At 37.3% G+C, this 18,420-nt stretch overlaps 1 protein-coding gene and 1 non-coding gene across 2 annotated transcripts in view; both read left to right on the forward strand.

Annotated features, from left to right (window-relative positions):
• Positions 1 to 18,420, forward strand: part of LOC101538484 (histone-arginine methyltransferase CARM1-like) — a 306,619-nt gene that overhangs the window by 156,702 nt on the left and 131,497 nt on the right. The window lies entirely within an intron of this gene.
• On the forward strand, positions 8,400 to 8,503 carry LOC129401027 (small nucleolar RNA U13). The gene has a single exon (XR_008628054.1). It is a non-coding gene; the product is annotated as a small nucleolar RNA U13 (small nucleolar RNA).

Genomic DNA, 18,420 nt, shown 5'->3' on the forward strand with positions numbered 1-18,420 from the left:
CTGATTTCAAAAGTGTAATTACTGTTTGTTCTAATCTTAATGTTGTCCTTCTGCTAAATTTGTGTCTGATTTCTTCTTTCTTTTATAGTTCCTTGAGGTGTGAAGTTGTTTACTCTTTTAGATTTTTCTTTTATGTAACTGTATATTGTGATAGCCATTTATTTTTGAACTATTTTTGTTATATTGCTTAGGTTTGGGTGTTACATTTCTATTTTTCATCTTTCTACAAGCATTATTTTCTTGACCTGTTGATTGTGAAGGAGTTGTATAATTTACATAGTTCTGTGAAATTTCCAACTTTTCTCCTGTTAGTAGTTTCTCATTTTTTTGTGGTGATTTTTTTAAAAAATGCACACATATGGGTATGATTTCAATCTTCTTGAAATAGCTAAAGTTTGTTTTGTTATTTATCATTTCTTTTATCCTGGAGAATGTTTCATGCACTTGTAAGACAAGTATGTATTTTGGAGTGTATGTCTATTATGATCCAAAGGTTAGTTTATACCTACCATTTCCTTGTTATTTGTCTGGGTAATACATTCATTGTTGGTAATAGAATAGTGGAGTTCCCTACTTCGGTTGTATAGTTGTCTATTTCTCCTTTCAAAACTGCTTAATAAATATGTTTAGGTGCTCCAATGTTAGTATATGTGTGTTTATGACTGTTTTATCTTTTTGGTGAATTGACCGCTTTAACATTACATAATGGCCTTTAAAAATATTTTTGCTTTTTAAAGTAATTTTTCTGATATAAGTACTATTATATCTGTTCTCTATTGCTTCATCATTGAATGTCTTTTTTATATTCTCGTTTTGAGGCTATCTAAGCCTGACGCTGAAGAGAGTGTCTTTTAAGCAGTTTATTTTTTGGTCTGTTTCAAAAAATAAAATAGTCAGGCACTCTGAGTGCCTTTTGATTAGAGAGCTTAATGCATTTATATTTAGAGTCATTTTGATAGTTCAGGATAAAAAATATTATCGTCTTGTTTGACAATGACTTTGAAGTTTTCTTGTTTCTTCCTTTCCTGTTATTTTCCTTTGTGAATTAATCTTTTTCTGGAATGGTATACTTTGATTCCATTCTCTTCATCTTTTGGGGTAAAGCTTGTTTGCCTGTGTAAATCTTGCCTTTGTGGTTAGCCCAATACATACATAAAATACTTCGTAACTAGCAGTCCATGCTATACTAATAATAAGTTAATTTTCACTGTATCACTGTCATACCAGTTGCTCATCAATTTGCTCTATCGGGCACCAGTAATGTCTCCATTGTGAGACTTGTTAAAACAAAAATTTAACCCCTTTACTCCCCCATTTTTTTCAAGTAGCTTCTTCTAAATTAATGTTTTGTAGCTATAATTATTTTAATAATATTATATTTTGATGGTTGGAGTGATAGCATAGCAGGTAGGGCATTTGCCTTGCATGTGGTGACCTGGGTTCAATTCCTCCATCCCTTTTGGAGAGCCCGGCAAGCTACCAAGAGTATCCCGCCCACACAGCAGAGCCTGGCAAGTTACCATGGTGTATTTGATATGCCAAAAACAGTAACAAGAAGTCTCACTATGGAGACGTTACTAGTGCCCACTTGAGCAAATCGATGAACAACAGGAAGACAGTGCTACAGGGCTATATTTTGGTACTTATAATTTTGATTTTTATACCACCATATTGCATTGTGACATTTTTCTGATTTTTATTTTATCATTATATTACCTTTACCAGTTTGTTATATATTTTTGTATGCTTTGATGTTTGTTACTTACTAGTAGCATCTTTTCTTTCCATATTAATGAACTCCTTTCAGTACTCATTAGGCAGGCTTAGTTGTCATGAGCTTCTTCAGTTCATCTTTGTCAAGAAAAGTCTGTCTCTCACTTCATTTCTGAAGGATGTCTTTTGCCAGGTAGATTATTCTTGATTGATTTTGTTGTTGTTTTTGCTGTTTTACTACTTTGAATATATTATTTGACTCTCTCCTGGCCTGTATGGTCCTGCTGAGAAACACAACAATATATTAATGGGGCTCCCATGCAAATCACAAGGTTCTTTCACTTAATTTTAAAATTCTCTCTGACCTTTGAATGTTTTAACTTTCATTATATATAGAGAGGGTCTCTATAAGTTGAATTTGTTTGGTGACCTATGAACTGGTCTTAAATTTGAATAACCAAATTCATTTCCACATTTGACTGGTTCTCAACCGCTAGTCCTTTATTTATTTATTTATTTATTTATATTTTTGGGTCACGACTGGCAATGCACAGGTGTTACTCCTGGCTCTGCACTCAGGAATCACTTCTGGTGGTGTTCAGGGGACCATATGGGATGCTGGAAATCGAACTTGGGTTGGCCGCATGCAAGGCAAATGCCCTACCCGCTGTGCTAGCGCTCCAGCCCCAACCACTAGTCCTTTAACTGAGCTTTCTTTCCCCTTTTGGCTTTGAGCTTCAGGATTTGAAAATTGTCTACTTTATGGTTTTCCACAGGGCACATATAATTGTTAATAGTTTTTCATCTTTTCCTTTGTTCTTTTCTGGATTTTTCCTATTTCTCCAAACTCACAAATTTCTCTCTCTCTCTTTTTTTCCATTTGACCCATTTGAGGTTGATGTTCTGTGTTGCATCCCCCACCCCACTCACCTGTTTGGTTCATGATATTCCTCAATACCAGAAATTCTTTTTGATTCCTTTTTGCAATTTCTATCTCACTGTTAAACTTCTTCTGTATGTGTTGCTTTCCTGAATTCATCGAACTATCTTTTTTGATTTTCTTTTAGTTTCCTGGGCCTGCCTATGTGCCCGCCTGTCTGTTTGCCTGCCTTTCTACCTCCCTCCCTTCCTCCCTTCACATGCAGTAGTCCCTTCTCCTGCTCTACTATATCTTCAACTTTCATTCCTTTCTTAGAATAGCTATCTTGAATTACTTGGTAGCCATGAATCTCCATGTCTTTACAATTGGTGACCTTCTAGTAATTATTGTGATTCTTTGGTAATGTCATCTTTCTTTTAAACGTTGAGGTTCTAGGCTTACATTTGAAGCAGGATGACCTTCAGTTTTTTTACTAACTTGGAGTGAAAAAAACTTTTATGTGGATTCCTTTACATCAGTGGATAACAACTGCTTTATGTTTCTTGCTCCCTCTTGTGGCAGACATCTCAAATTTGGTTGTCTCTTTCCTTCCTGTGATGCCCTAGTGCCAAGTGATGACAGTTCCCTCAAAGCTTAAGGTTATAAATTTGTGCCAGCTGTGGATGTGCTCACTGCTTGTCTGCTAAATCTTCTCCATGCCACTATCAGTAATTCACAGAAGAAGCTTCTCAGATGCATGGATGACCATAGTTATGGAGAGTTGAAGGTGAGAAGTCCCCACTAGCTCATTTGTGTCAGGTATTCACTCTTACATTCCTGCTCAGTACCAATCACAGGTCAATAGTATCTTCATTGACACTATGCTGTACTACTTGTGAGAGGAAGAAAGTTAGGGAAAGTCAAACTGCTCCCCTCCACCACTTCAATGTGTCCGAATTTACATTTTTCCCTCCACAGGTATGATGGCAGTTCTCCACTGGAAATCTGGAGTAGTTAAAAGAAAGTTCTTATTCGTGGGTAATTTTGAAAAGTTCTTTTCAAAGATTTCTGACCATTGCTAGAAGGGGCGGTACCCACTTCATAGTCCACTACCAGGTCCAGAACAAGGACCATGATCTATGTTTTACTATCAAGCACACAAGTGAGTGAAATTCCTTCTGGGTCCTTTGGTACATGGTGCTGCATCTTATGGTGTCCATAAAGGCACATTTATCTGTGGTTAAATATCAAATTGTTATCATTGGGTGTGAGGGAAGGAATGAATGATGAATATCTTATTTGGCTATGATCTTATCATCACTTTAAATTTGATGTTACTGTTGTGATCATTTAATCTAGCATTGATGTTACCTGTTTTTTAAAACAGTGAGATCATCTAGAGTATTTTAAAAATTTATATAAAGGATTTTGGAAAAATTTCGCAAGTCTATAATAATAGATAAGTTTTCTTCAAAGAAGTGTCTCTGAAGAAAGAAATTCTATAATTACATACCCACAGAGGACCCTTTGCTAACATGATTTTGTAATACATAGAATTAAAAACTTTTTGACATCTAGCCAATTTCTGGTTTCAGCTGAATTTGTTTCTCTGCCATTTATGTTACAGTGATAGAAATTTTGGTTTTCTCCCTCTTCTTTGCAGTCACCTTCAGTTAATACATAGACAGCTTCTTTTTTTTTTTTCTTTTTGGGTGGGTCACACCGAGCAATGCTCAGGGGTTACTCCTGGCTCTGTACTCAGGAATTACTCTTGGCAGTGCTTGGGGGACCATATGGGATGCTGGGAATCAAACCCGTATTGGCTGGGTGCAAGGCAAATGTCCTACTTGCTGTGCTGTAGAATATTTTCCATCCAGCATTTTCTGGGTTTTAGAATTTTCAGCTCTCTGTCAGGTAGATTTTGGTGCCAAAATGGGCATTGACCTTGCATGTTTGTCACTGAGCAAACTGTATATGTATCTTTCTTTCGTTATCATGATGTAAAGTACAATACCTATTGGAACTGGAAGTTTAATTAAGCGACACCATAAATATGAAAATGTTATTAAATTGAGCTGTTCATAAATGTGTACTTGCTTTTAGCCATGGCTGAGAGTGGTAACAGGAAGTATCTCTTCTGCTTCACTACTGATTGCTCTTTTGTATTTCTCTCCCCTCTTGCTCTTTCCCCCACCCTCCTCCTCTTCACATTGGTTCCTGGGCAGCTGCTACTGTGAAGACAGTGTAGCTCCCATCTGCTTTCAACATATGGGACCAACACTGTTGCTTCCAAAGTCCTTGTATTTGCTGCTCAGAGCAGGGTGGGTTATTATGTGGAAAGTGAGGCAGAAAATTGCAGAATGATTTAACCAGTCTTTGTTAGACCTTCATGTACTAATTATGGGATCATTAGATCACTCTTTCTGTCCATCATCCATCTATGCATCCATCGCCTAATTCCTTACAGTGAGAAGCTATTTCCTTACATATTTACCACACAGAATAAAATAGAATAAATGTTAAGATCCTGGAAAATACAGAAAGGAAAGGAAAGAAGACTGAGGTCAAGATGAAATTAAAAGTTGCATGTTATCTCTTATTGTTATTTATTTAAATTATGTTGAATGCATCATATTAATTAAATTAAATTTAGTACATATTATTTAAATGCTCACTCACTACATGACAGGCACCCATGATTTTGACCCCAAGCTCCCTCGCATCCAAGCAAAAAAAAATGTAAGTATTCAAATTTATCAATGTCTGTAGGAATATAGCAGTGGCAGGAGGGAAGAATATATTCAGCAGTTCCTCTTTGCATTTAGATCCGAGCAAAAATTTTCAAGTGGTTCTTATTTAATAAAATTTGGATTATTCTTCATACCATAGTATCCAAGACTTTACAACCAAAACTTGTTTTAGAGCTAGATTATAACTAACATTTCAGGTAGGGTCACACATATGAAACACTTGCTGATTGTAGTAATGAAAACATTGAATGACAACAATATTCTTGGATTTATTTGTTGAATTAGGATTCATGTTAACCACTACCATTCTCTATCAAAAAAAGTTGATATTGGTCAACCAGGAGTTTGTCCAACTATTGCTAGGTCCATTGGTTGCTTGTCTTAGTAGTAGGTGATCAGGTGGATTTGTTGGGGGAATTTGATAATACAGAGCCTCTTATGGGCATCCTGAATCAAGTTTCTCTTTAAATTATAGATTCTTACTCCTGAGTCCCCTTGATTATCTCTAATTACAGGGAATGTTATGGGTGGTAGACAGTCTAATAATAACTGACTTTTTAGATGAATCACATTTGGATCTGCCAACAGATTCATATTCATATGAAAGTAAGATGTTTGAAATTTATATACTGTTATTACCAAGAAATGCAACACTTTTATTTTATAGCTTTAAAATAAAACAAACATTTGAAAGGATACCTTGGTTAAGTGTCTCTCACCATTATTTTTCTTAACCTTTATAATTTCATTGTACTTTATGATTTCATGATTTCATTTCATTCACTTTCATTTCATGGAAGTGAAAACGTTGATATTTTAAGTTTCAGACTTATTTCGCTGTTTTGTCATGGATTTTTGAGAGTCTGGGGTCAGAGATTCAAATGTCCACTGGGCTCTAGAAGGGCATAGAAATGCATAAATTAGGCTACTTATGTATAAGGGAGAATGATAGCAGCAGTGGTGGATGGAAGACCTTTTATTCATTCAAATGTTGGCTGCAGTGACTTTCCTCACACTAATTGCTGCAAAGAAATTCAGACCCAGGAATACAATGCTGTTCAATTTCAGCCAGAAATCTTTTAGATTTCCTATGAGATTTTATTTTCAAGACACATGATGGCCAAATTAAAAAGTGACTTTGGGACACTGCTCAATTATTTTGAACCCCAATGCAACACCAATGGATGATCAGTATGAAAGAGAAAACAAGAGAAAAACAAAAGAGATTGAGTTAAGTAGACACATGCATGTCCATATATTTATCAAATTATTAGAGAAGTACATCATGAGAACTACAATGAATGCAGTTTGCTTCCTAAATAATGAAGATAAAATTAATTTCTTGATGAGGATTAAGTAGCACAGCTGTGTAGTATTATTGTCAAATTCACGTTGAGTGGGAAGAGAGCTAGATCTTAAAAATTGTTTTGCAAAACCAGCAAAGATGTTACTTGTCATCTAAACTGTTTTATTTTTTAAGTGTGACTTGAAATCTCAAGCCTTCCAGGTACAAAATGTTATCTTCCCTTTGTCTTGCAATGGTGTAGAATTTTTCGACTAAGTTTATGTGCATTTTTATCTCATTCATTTATAGATAACATGTAAAGAGAAAACCCAGAGAGAGTATTATGTTTACCTATTAAACTAAATATTCACTTGGCAAAATGAAGTGTCCCTATGTATTATACACTGAAATCGCAGGCTGCTGTTTCAATTCTTTAAACTGTATGTGAGATTATATTAATGCTTACCCAATGTTGACTGTTTGGGGAATTGGGAAGTATGGCATAGGCTTTCATAATAATGTTGATTTCAGTCATCAAATATCCTGCTTACAATTGTGTGAATCTGGGGCCAGAGATACGGTATAATGGGTAAGGAGCTTGCTTTGGATGCAGTTGACTTGGGTTCAATCCCCAGCACCTCATATGGTCCCTTGAGACTTCCAGGAGTGCTCCCTGGGTGGAGAGCCCAGACTAAGTCCTGAGAAAGGTGGGATGTGGCCCCAAACCAAAAAAATGAGATAAAACAAAAACCTGTAAATCTAATCTCATTGGAAATGTGCCTTTAAAACACCTCTTTGGGAGTGACCTGCACTGCTTTCTACACTGGGAGACACACAGAGTCTTGGAAAGTCCTGATAACTAATTGAATAATGGCTTATGAGTTTCTTTGTTAATACATACTAAGTGCACTAGTAGGCCTATACTTTGTGAATGGAGGTACCAGTTCTGCAAATCTGGTCACTGTCCAGTGACTAGATAATTTGTGGAATTTAATATTGATTCTAAGTAATGCAAATATAAAATGATCTTCACAGTAATAGGTTAAACATAGTTGTAAAAATGAGCTCAATTGCAAATAAACGGGTTCGCTTCAAGGATAGAAGAAAGTTTGTGAGAGCTTAAAAAGCTGTTGCAAGGAGTTCAAAATAAAAATGTTTAAAATTGTTAGGAAGTGGAAGATGCAATCTGTAGCTAGAGAAACAGCACTGGAGTCTCAGGAGCCTGGAGCCTTTTTGTAATGACATCCCTAGCACCACAAGACCTGAGCAGCACCACGTCCTTTGACTCTCACATTGAACCAGCAGCCCTATTGGCAGAGAATCTCTCACAGTGGTCCCCCAGTCTCCTGAACACTTCTGGGGAGACCCCTGAAAGTAAAATGAAATTTAAGATAATAAAACCAAACCCAACAACCCTCAGCAGTATTCTCAGAAAACAGGAGTAAACTAGCAGTGACTCAGAAAATAGAAGCACTATTGTAAAGTGGGGGAGATTTCTATTTAAGTCTTCCTATCCAAAGTCGCTGAAGTCAAAACTGGAAAGTCACTGTAAGAAAATGCTCCATGCATTTAAGGCAGAGGCTCAGCATGCTTTGAACCATCAGAGGGAACCAAGTATTTCTTGGCAGTTCTCCCTCATCTCCATCTTTCTGTCTCATTTTCTCTCTCTGCTGACTTGCCCCATCATTGGTCAACTCCCCTAAGACCGTTTCCTTATATAGCTATGACTTAATTACCATAAAGACAGGACTTTTTTTCAATGTAAAGGATATACACTAAAAATGTCTCCAGGATCCTTTTCCAGTTCATAAGCATGATGATTGGGTGTTCACATGTTTGTGTGACATGTACCTTCCTTAAATCTCGTTATGCATTTGGCACATTACCCATCTGATATGAACTTAAAAAAAAGTCTCCAAACACTTAAGGACTGGGAACAACCCCCTTTAAAGGTTTCAGCTGGTCTCCATTTACTGCATTGTTTGGATCTCTTCATTCAGGAGGGCTGACTGGCCCTTTGGCTATCAGCTCTTTCTTCTCTAGTATACTAAGTAAGATAGAGTTTCAGTGGTTTAAACAGAACTTAAGGAGCTATGAGCAGAACAGACATGTGTGGACATGAAAAGAGGTGACTTAAGACAATGCCTGGGATTCCCACTAGAGATGATAGATTGCTTTGTAGTGCCTCTTACAACAGCAGCCTGCTTGCTGGGCTTAAGCTAACCTGTGCTCAAGGACATTAGAAGCCAAGAAGCTGAATGTCTGTTTTCCATGGCTCATCTTCCTCTAGTTCACCCCTTGAAATACATAAATTTTTCTCACTGCCTTTTTTTCCCTATTTCAGTTTACCTCATGCAAGAGTGGTCATTTGTGGCTTGGCCTATCTTAAGTCTACTGCCCTTCTGATAAGAGAAGCCCGGTTTTCCTTTGAGTTTAGATAGGGCTGACATAAATGCAGACAACTGGAAATTATTTCTGACTATAGCAGCTGATTATTGCTGAATCTGGTAGAGGGAAAGAGAACTTACCTCTTACCTTTGTAGGTTCTTTCTGCTGGTTTAGTAATTACATTAGCATAAGACATTTTGGCTGGAGTGATAGCACAGCAGGTAGGGCATATGCCTTGCATGCAGTCGACCCGGGTTCGATTCCTCCATCCCTCTCGGAGAACCAGGCAAGCTACTGAGAGTATCCTGCCTGCATGGCAGATACTGGCAAGCTACCCGTCCCCATATTCGATATGCCAAAAACAGTAACAAGTCTCACAATGGAGACATTACTGGCTCCTGCTCGAGCAAATCAATGAACAACAGGACGACAATGCTACAGTGCTAAGACATTTAGAGGAGAAAAAGATTCTGCATATGTGTAAAGGCATAATAGAAATAGAATTAATAAGTGATAAAACTTGTAACATATGTACTTCTCAGACAAATAATCCATTATGAAGGCTTGATAAGACAAAAAATACTGAGACTTTTTTGTTTCTCTGGGATATATTCCCAGAAATGGTATTGCTGGGTCAAATGGGAGCTCAATTTCTAATTTTTTGAGAAGCATCCATATTGTTTTCCAAAAGGGCTGAACCAGTCAGTATTCCCAACAGCAGTGTATAAGGGTCCCTTCCTCCCCACATCCACGCCAACTGCGGTTGCTTTTGTTCTTTTGGATGTGTGCCAATCTCTGTAGTGTGAAGTGGTATCTCATAGTTGTTTTGATTTGCATCTCCCTGATGATTAGTGATAAATAGCATTTTTTTCATGTGCCTTTTGGCCATTTGTATCTCTTCCTTGAGAAAGTTTCTGTTCATTTCTTCAGCCCATTTTCTAATGGGGTTGGATGTCTTCTTCTTGTAGAGTTCAACCAGTACCTTATATACCCTTGATATCAACCTCTTATCAGATGGGTATTGGGTGAATATCCTTTCCCATTCTGTAGATTGTCTTTGTATTCTGGTCACTGTATCTTTTGCAGTGCAGAAACTTCTTAATTTAACATAGTCCCATTTGTTTATCTCTGTTTCCATTTGGTTGATCAGTTCTGTGTCATCTTTGAAGATACCTTTAGCTTCAATATCTTGGAGGATTTTACTGATCTTGTCTTCAATGTACTTTATGGATTCTGGTCTGATGTTGAGGTCTTTAATTCATTTTGATCTGACTTTTGTGCATGGTGTTAGGTCGAGGTCTAAGCCCATTCTTTTGCATGTGATTGTCCAGTTATGCCAGCACCATTTGTTAAAGAGGCTTTGCTTGCTCCACTTCACATTTCTTGCTTCCTTATCAAAGATTAGATGATCATACATTTGGGGTTGTGTGTAGGGATATTCTGCTCTGTTCCATTGGTCTGTGGCTCTGCCTTTGTTCCAGTACCATGCTGTTTTAACTGTTATCGCTTTGTAGTAAAGTTTAAGGTTGGGGAAGGTGATGCCTCTCATCATCTTTTCCCAAAAAATTGTTTTAACTATCCGTGGGCATTTGCTGTTACATATGTATTTCAGGATTGCTTGATCCATTTCTTTTTTTTTTCTTTTTGGGTCACACCTGGCGATGCACAGGGGTTACTCCTGGCTTTGCACTCAGGAATTACCCCTGGCCGTGCTCAGGGGACCATATGGGATGCTGGGATTTGAACCCGGGTCGGCCGCGTGCAAGGCAAACGCCCTACCCGCTGTGCTATCGCTCCAGCCCCCATTGATCCATTTCTTAATGACATCTACACTTACATGTTCATCACAGCATTGTTTACAATAGCCAGAATCTGGAAAAAACCTGAGTGCCCAAGAACAAATGACTGGTTAAAAAAAGTTTGGTACATCTATACAATGGAATACTATGCAGCTGTTAGAAAAGATGAAGTCATGAACTTTGCATAGAAGTGGATCAACATGGAAAGTATCATGCTAAGTGAAACCAATTAGAAAGAGAGTGACAGACATAGAAAGATTGCGCTCATCTGTGGAATATAAAATAACAGAATAGGAGACTAACACCCAAGAATTGTAGAAATAAGTACCAGGAGGTTTTCTCCATGGCTTGGAAGCCAGCATCACTGTCGCTGTCGCTGTCGCTGTTATTGCTTATCAATTTGCTCGAGCAGGTACCAGTCACATCTCCATGGTGAGACTTGTTGTGACTGTGTTTGGAATATCGAATGAATACACCACGGGGAGCTTGCCAGGCTCTGCCATGCGGGCGGGATCCTCTCTTGCGGGCGGGATACTGTCGGTAGCTTGCTGTGCTCTCCAAGAGGGACGGAGAAATCGAACCTGGGTTGGCAGCATGCAAGGCAAACAAACGCCCTACCCGCTGTGCTATCGCTCCAGCCCGCCGTCATCACATGCTGGGGAAAAGCAGCTCAGATAGAGAAGGGGACACCAAGTAAAATGTGGTTGGAGGACCTGCTCAGGAAGGGAGATGCGTGCTGAAAATAGACTATAGACTGAACACTATGGCCACTCAATACTCCTATTGCAAACCACAACACCCAAGAGGAGAGAGAGAATAAAAGGGAATGCCCTGCCACAGAGTCAGGGTGGGGTGGGGGGGATGGGATTGGGGAGTAGGAAGATTACTAGGTTCATCGGTGGTAGAGAATGGGCACTAGTGGAGGGATGGGTTCTCGAACTTTGTATGACAGAATCACAAACACGAAAATGTGTAAATCTGTAACTGTACCCTCATGATGATTCACTAATAAAAAAATAATAATAATATAAAAAATACTGAGACTTGGGTATGAACATTATAAAGCTAAATAATGTTACGGGCACATGCTGGTATGCTTTGAATTTTCCAACTAATGTGATAAGGATGTCTCTCTACCTTCTGGGACAGGGCAGTACTTTTCACCTGGGAGACCTGTTTCCCAATTTCAGTAGGACAGGGGAGATTCACAGTGTTCTTCTCATACAGCCATTTCTGAATTAACTTTGATTCAAAATAATGAATATGCCAAACCCTTAATCTTATCAGTCCTTTAATTTATCTTAGTTCAATGAAGCTTAATATAGGGGTTTTCTGGGATAGTTTGGAAAGATTGAGTTTGTTTTAACTGATAACAAAGTAGCTTCGGACATCTGGATGGCCATCTTTTCTGGCGAGGGATCATTTTTGGGGGGACCACACTTACTGGTGCTCAGGGCTTACTTTTTGTTCTGTATTCAGGGTTCACTCCTGTTAGTGCTCACCCTACCTGCTGTACTACCTTTCCAGTCTCGGTGAAGGATGATTTTGTCTGCTTCAGCATGAAGCTAATATATGTATATATATATATATATATTTCTATATCTATATAAATGCAAGAGATATAGATAAACATTCTTGGAAATTTTATTTTAATTCTGACTTTTGTCAGTTTTGTTGATTATAAAGTTTTCATTTTTAAGCTTAGTTGAATTTCTACCTCTTTAAAACATAAGAGTTCACTCATTGCTTTTCTTAGACTCTTGATCCTGCTCTGGTTCAATAGATCATCCTTCTATCCACTGTCCCTGACCTTTCTGATTATGGGAAACTAGATATTAACTACTGGATTTCCCTTGATGGTCAGTAGGATGTCAGAACAATTGATCATGGATACTACAAGTACTTATGACTCAATATCCAAACAAATGAACCAACTCTCCTTAACTTCCAACATGTTGAAACTCAGTATTTAGCTAATGTTAAAGATTTATGTCATCATTTCTCATTGCAGCATTTAGTTTGCTTTTAAGGTATGCATTGAAAATTGACTCTGAAAATATATTGTGGTCCAATTGTTTTTCATAAGATTCTTGACAATTAATGATATGAGAAACACGAAAGATACGTTTCAATAACTCTTCCCCAGTACTTTTTACTAATCTTTTGCTTGGACAAAAATAATGTTAAGTATTACATAGATTGTGAATTATAGGATTGACTGCTAAATATAAGATGTCAAGGTAATCCCAGCAATACTTTCAGTTTGTTTTTTTTAATATTTTCAGTTTTTAAGAGCTCATAAGTAACTTTATTTATGAGAGATTGAGTTAGCAATTGCTTTCAGGGAATTCTGACAAATTCTTTTTAAAGAGGAGACAGACGCACCAAAAGGAAGAGATTACCTTTGAAATTTGCTAAGCCTATCCCTTGTTTTTTGCTTTTACATAAATGCAATCATACAAGGCTTCATAATACTGCTCTCTGTATATCTCCTACTGCATTCTATATGTCTTCTTACTGTTTTACTCAGTTAAAAAATGTATATATTATATAGAGATGCTATCGTTAATATTAAATTTTATATAGCATCAGACTCATCTGCAAGTTTGGGATGTATTTATTTTTCTGGAAGTAAGCAGACAGACAGACACACACACAGAGACACACACATGCACTCATAAACATATAAATATTCACTATGGAGTATAAATATATATCTAAACAAAAAATTTCCTAAAATTCAGTTTACATTTAGTTAACTATAACAGTTGTGGTAGAGTATAAAAGTGTTCTCAGGCAAATAATATATCCCTATCCCTCAACATTAAAAAGAGAGAAAGATAAGCTCATAATATTGACATTGAGGTATTTGATTTTTGAGTTAAAATACACCAGATATTTGATTCTGCCATGATACCTAGATATAAAAATTTTGTGATTAAATTTCTTTCTAGTAAGATAGAAGAACTGAACCCAAATAGTTAATTTTACACATCTCTGATTAGGATATAATTTAGTCAGTGAGGGAAAACAAAATACCCCACCTGATTCTAAAGTAATTGCTTGGGAGAACTGGACCAGTCAGCAGATGAAATTATTAAAGGAGGAGGAGAGGGGAGGAAAAAACAGAAGGGAGGCAGAAAGAAATAAGGCAAGTAAAGAAACAAAAATAAATAATGCTTTCATGCATTCATTCACTTTTTCACTTGATATTTATTGGATACTTACTGTGTGCCACTTATAATAAGCACTCTGATTTTAATGGTGAGTAAATCTTTTTCTCTCTTGCATCATGCATAGATTATGCCCTCTATTGGACAAGATGGAAAAAATAAATAAATAGATAAGATAGCAATTATTCTACCATATGTTGTGCAGAGAACTAATAAGCAGCTGACAGAGAAGATCAGCATTGCAGCTGTTGGATTCCATCTACCCTGCCTGAATGATACCCTGAGATGCAATTCTTTTCTCCAGCTCTGACCTGATGGGAGAGACAAGGAATCAATGCAATCTGTCCTAAGTCATATTTATTGAGAGGAGCAAACACCCTGACCATAAAACCAAGCAAAGGAGAATTGAATAGGGACAAGTGTCAGTAGTATTCTGTTCTTTGTTAGTGGTTACAGAAAAACAGATAGCTTTTACTTCCTTCGGTAGCCAGCAAAAAGAACGTAATTTGGTCAATTCAAGCTGATGGAATAGCAAGAACTGAAATGATTTGTCTGTAAATTATTCAAGATAGTTCAGAAGCAGTTCTGCAACCACATCTTGAGTCCAGTGTATTGTTTTTTAAACCTCACCACACTGATTATATTGTCAGTTGTGTATATTCAGTGTAGTTTTATGACATGTGGCCAGAACAGCTGAGGCAGTCAGACAGGTATTACCCTTTCCTAGCAAAGAAAGATGCTCTCATCTTGGTAAATAAACTGTGTGGAAAGCACTGCAGACAGTATCACATGGAAATAGCAGCTATTTAAGAGAAGCAAGCAAATAAAAACAGATCCCTTCAATCTGGTCTTTTAGGAGTAAAAGAACAACAAAAAGTAGTGTGTCTGAGTCATCTTTATTGATTCAGAAGTCAAAAAATATTCTAAAACGGAAAGTAAGAGTTTACTAAGAAAAACCTAAACCAAGAGAATCCAAGGGAATGAATTACAATCATGGCAGTAGCATGGAAAAAGAGTCAATCAGCATTTGTGTGAAAATGACAAAATATGAGGATGTACAGCTAGAATAGATCCACAGGAAGTTCCAAAAGGACCTCTACAGAAATAGCATGGATAAATGTCTTGAGAAAAGTTTCTATCATCCTCATAATCCATGCTCTATCAGACAGACTTTACTAGAAAATTTAGTTTTTTCACATCTTTATACTACTTCCCCGCACACACTTTGGGGAAAATACCCGCAAAGAACTTATTTATTCTAGAACTCAGCTTCTGACCCCTATCCTCCTATCTTTGTTTTGTTTCAAGGGCATATGTAGCAGTGCTCAGGGCTTACTCCTGACTCCCTCCACTCAGGCATCACTACTTGTAGGGCTCAGGGGACTATATGTGATGCAAGGGATTGAACCTGAGTCAGCAAGGTGCAAGGCAACCTGCCTCACCCACTACTGTAGCTCTGGCCCCTCCTTTTATCTCTCTTTGTTGAGCAGCTGAAGGAGACAGTGTGCAAATCTGAGCATACTTTCAGGTCTCGTGCACAGGTGCACAGCCGGCCTTTCTTTCCTTTTCTGGAAGAGTCATCTTGGTTTTACTCAGTGATATCATTTAAACAACTGGAATCCTGCAGATCAGACTTCCTCCACCCCAAAACTGTACTTCAAAGGCAGAGTTGCTTGTTAGAGTCAAAGATTCCTCAGGCCCTGAACCCTCAGTTTGGAGAAAGAGTACCACTGAGTGTGACCTCAAAATATAAATAAGTAAAAATAAAAAGAAGTAACGGGCCTAAAGAAAGAAATTACTGGTCTGAAAGGTCAGGAGGATGGGCCAGCACATGCAGAAGCCAATCCTTTCAAACACCCTGTTCTTCCCAGCCCCCTTTGTCTATTGCTCTGCATTATCTTAAACCCAATGCAAAGTGCTTACTGATCCCAATAATTAAAAAGATATTAAGGAAAAAAATTTTTTTTTACCTCTCTCAGGATCTTTTTTTAAGGTGACCCTTACTCTGAACTTCCTTTTCTACCCTCTGTCTCCAAAAATACAGCCTCAAACTCAGCTGTTTATTTTCTGGGCCCCTGCTTTCCGCTGGCTGTCTGAGCACAGGAGCTTATCTGCTGTAGCAATGACTCCAGAGAGCTTTCACCCAGAGACTGAGGGAACAGAAGGTCAGAGCTCATTTTTTTCCCTTTAAAGGATGAGTGGTTATTGGATATTTTTTTACAGTCTATGAAAACACCAACATTTTATATGCAGATATTTATTTTCCTATTAAATTAAAATGAGGGTGAGCTTCATTCCTCTGGTAGTGTCCGTTTGTGACACAATTAACCATAGATAGGACTTCATTTATGCTGATTCTTGAACTGGCCAACACATTCTTGGTTTCCTTAATGTCATAAATATATCTCAAGTTTGTTCCTTTTGGGGGTCTGTCAAATATGTTCTCTGAGTCAGAATTATCAGATTGGGAGTATAGTGTCTAGAAGACAGTAAGATTGAACTTCTTAAAAATATAACAAACGGGGCTGGACAGCTAGTGTACAGAGGATAGGGTGCTTGCCTAGGACATGGTCAACACCCACACTATATGTAGTCCTTATCACTGCTGGGAATGACCTCTAAATACAGAGTCAGAGTGAGTTCTGAGCAGAGTTGAATTTGGCCTCCAAATCACCCCTTCCCCTTCAAACAGCAAACAGTACACTTATACTTCAAAAGTGGTATTTGTTATTGGAAGCTTACGCATGGCTGTTAGTGTGATACACAGCTTTATTGGAGCTCTTCTTTTACATTTTCTTCTGGAAACAATTGGTGATCTTCATAAAAAATCCGGCTGTTTTGCAACATTCTTTTAGGATCTAGAAAAAAACAATAATAAAACTTGTATGGATTCAGAAAAGACCACCAATAGCTAAAGCTATACTGCACAACAAGAAATTGGGAGGTATTTCATTACCTAATTTGGGGTGGGGAGGGAATAAAGGGACACTGGTGGAGGGAAGTTGACACTGGTGGTGGAATTGGCGTTGAAATATTATATATCTAAAACTCAGTTATCACTGCTCATGGGAATGTTTTCTGACACAAATCCTGTGGAAATCTGTATTGAGAGTTCTTAGTAAACTTAGTAACTTTGTTACTAATAATTTTGTAAATAACGGTTCTTTAATTAGATAAAACAAAAGCATATAAAAATCCAGCTGTGTCTAAATCTTATTTTAGATGGTGTGGTATTGGAATTTAAATATGCACACAGATCAAAGGAATAATGTAGAGAGCCTCAAACAAAATCCTCACATATATGAAGGAAGAATTAAGTTATCACCAAGAGATCGTGAGCATAAAATAGAAGGGAAAAAAATCTCTTCAAAAATGGTATTGAGAAAACTGAATAGCCACATAAAAAAGAGTAAAATTAAATCTCTATCCTACCATAAACAAAAGTTACTCAAAACAGATTAAGAACTTGGATATTAGACCTGTAACCATAAGATGCGTTATATAAAACAGGCAAAACATTCCATGATAATGACTTAAGGGATATCTTTCAGGGATGTGACTTCATCATCAAGGGAAACAAAACAAAGATAAATGAATAATGTTAGACTAAAAAGTTTCTGTACTATTAAAGGTCACTTCTACTAATATGATTAGATATCCTTTTGAATGGGAAAAATACAGAAAGTTGTCACAGAACTCAACTATAATAGCTAAAGTAGCCCCCTCAAAAATAAGGGGAGAAAAGATCAACAGATGAGTCACCAAAGAAGGTACACAAATGGCCAACAGAATTAATGAAAATATGTTCTTTATAACATATTATCATGGAGGCACAATTGATGATGAGGTATCAGCTCACACCTGTGAGAATGACCTACATCAAACATAAGAACAAAAGTTTGTAAGTCTGTAACTGTACCTCATGGTGATTTATGTAAAAATTAAATTTTTTTTAATCCAGAAGCCATTATTATTGGGAGTGTGCAGAAATAGCAGTCCTCCTTTATGCACTGTTGGTGGGAATGTAAACTGGCCTAGGCTCTGGAAAACAGTATGAACATTCCTCAAAATATTAAAAATTGATGCATCATGCATCTGAGTGGATCCATCATGTCGACTCATAACTTACCTGTCCAATGAATACATACAAACTAATTTAAAAACTATAAGTGCATTCCATGTTTGTTGTAGTACTGTTTAAAATAACCAAAATATGTGAACAAACCAATTGCCCAATGACAGATGGGTAGACAAAAGTTGTGGTCCAAGTGAAATGAACACCTCATCCAAATACTCTATCCAGTTCTTAAAAAACTTTTATTCAGATTTGAAGGAGCTGTACAGATCTTTGTGAACAGGCAACAGCTTAGGGATTTCATGGCCTTGACACCAGGTCTGTAAGAAGAATTAAAAGAGCACTCACTAGTGATGCATATGGTTATCTTTGTCCTCT

This window comes from Sorex araneus, chromosome 1 (genome assembly GCF_027595985.1).
Source record: "Sorex araneus isolate mSorAra2 chromosome 1, mSorAra2.pri, whole genome shotgun sequence".
In the NCBI taxonomy this organism is placed as follows: domain Eukaryota; kingdom Metazoa; phylum Chordata; class Mammalia; order Eulipotyphla; family Soricidae; genus Sorex; species Sorex araneus.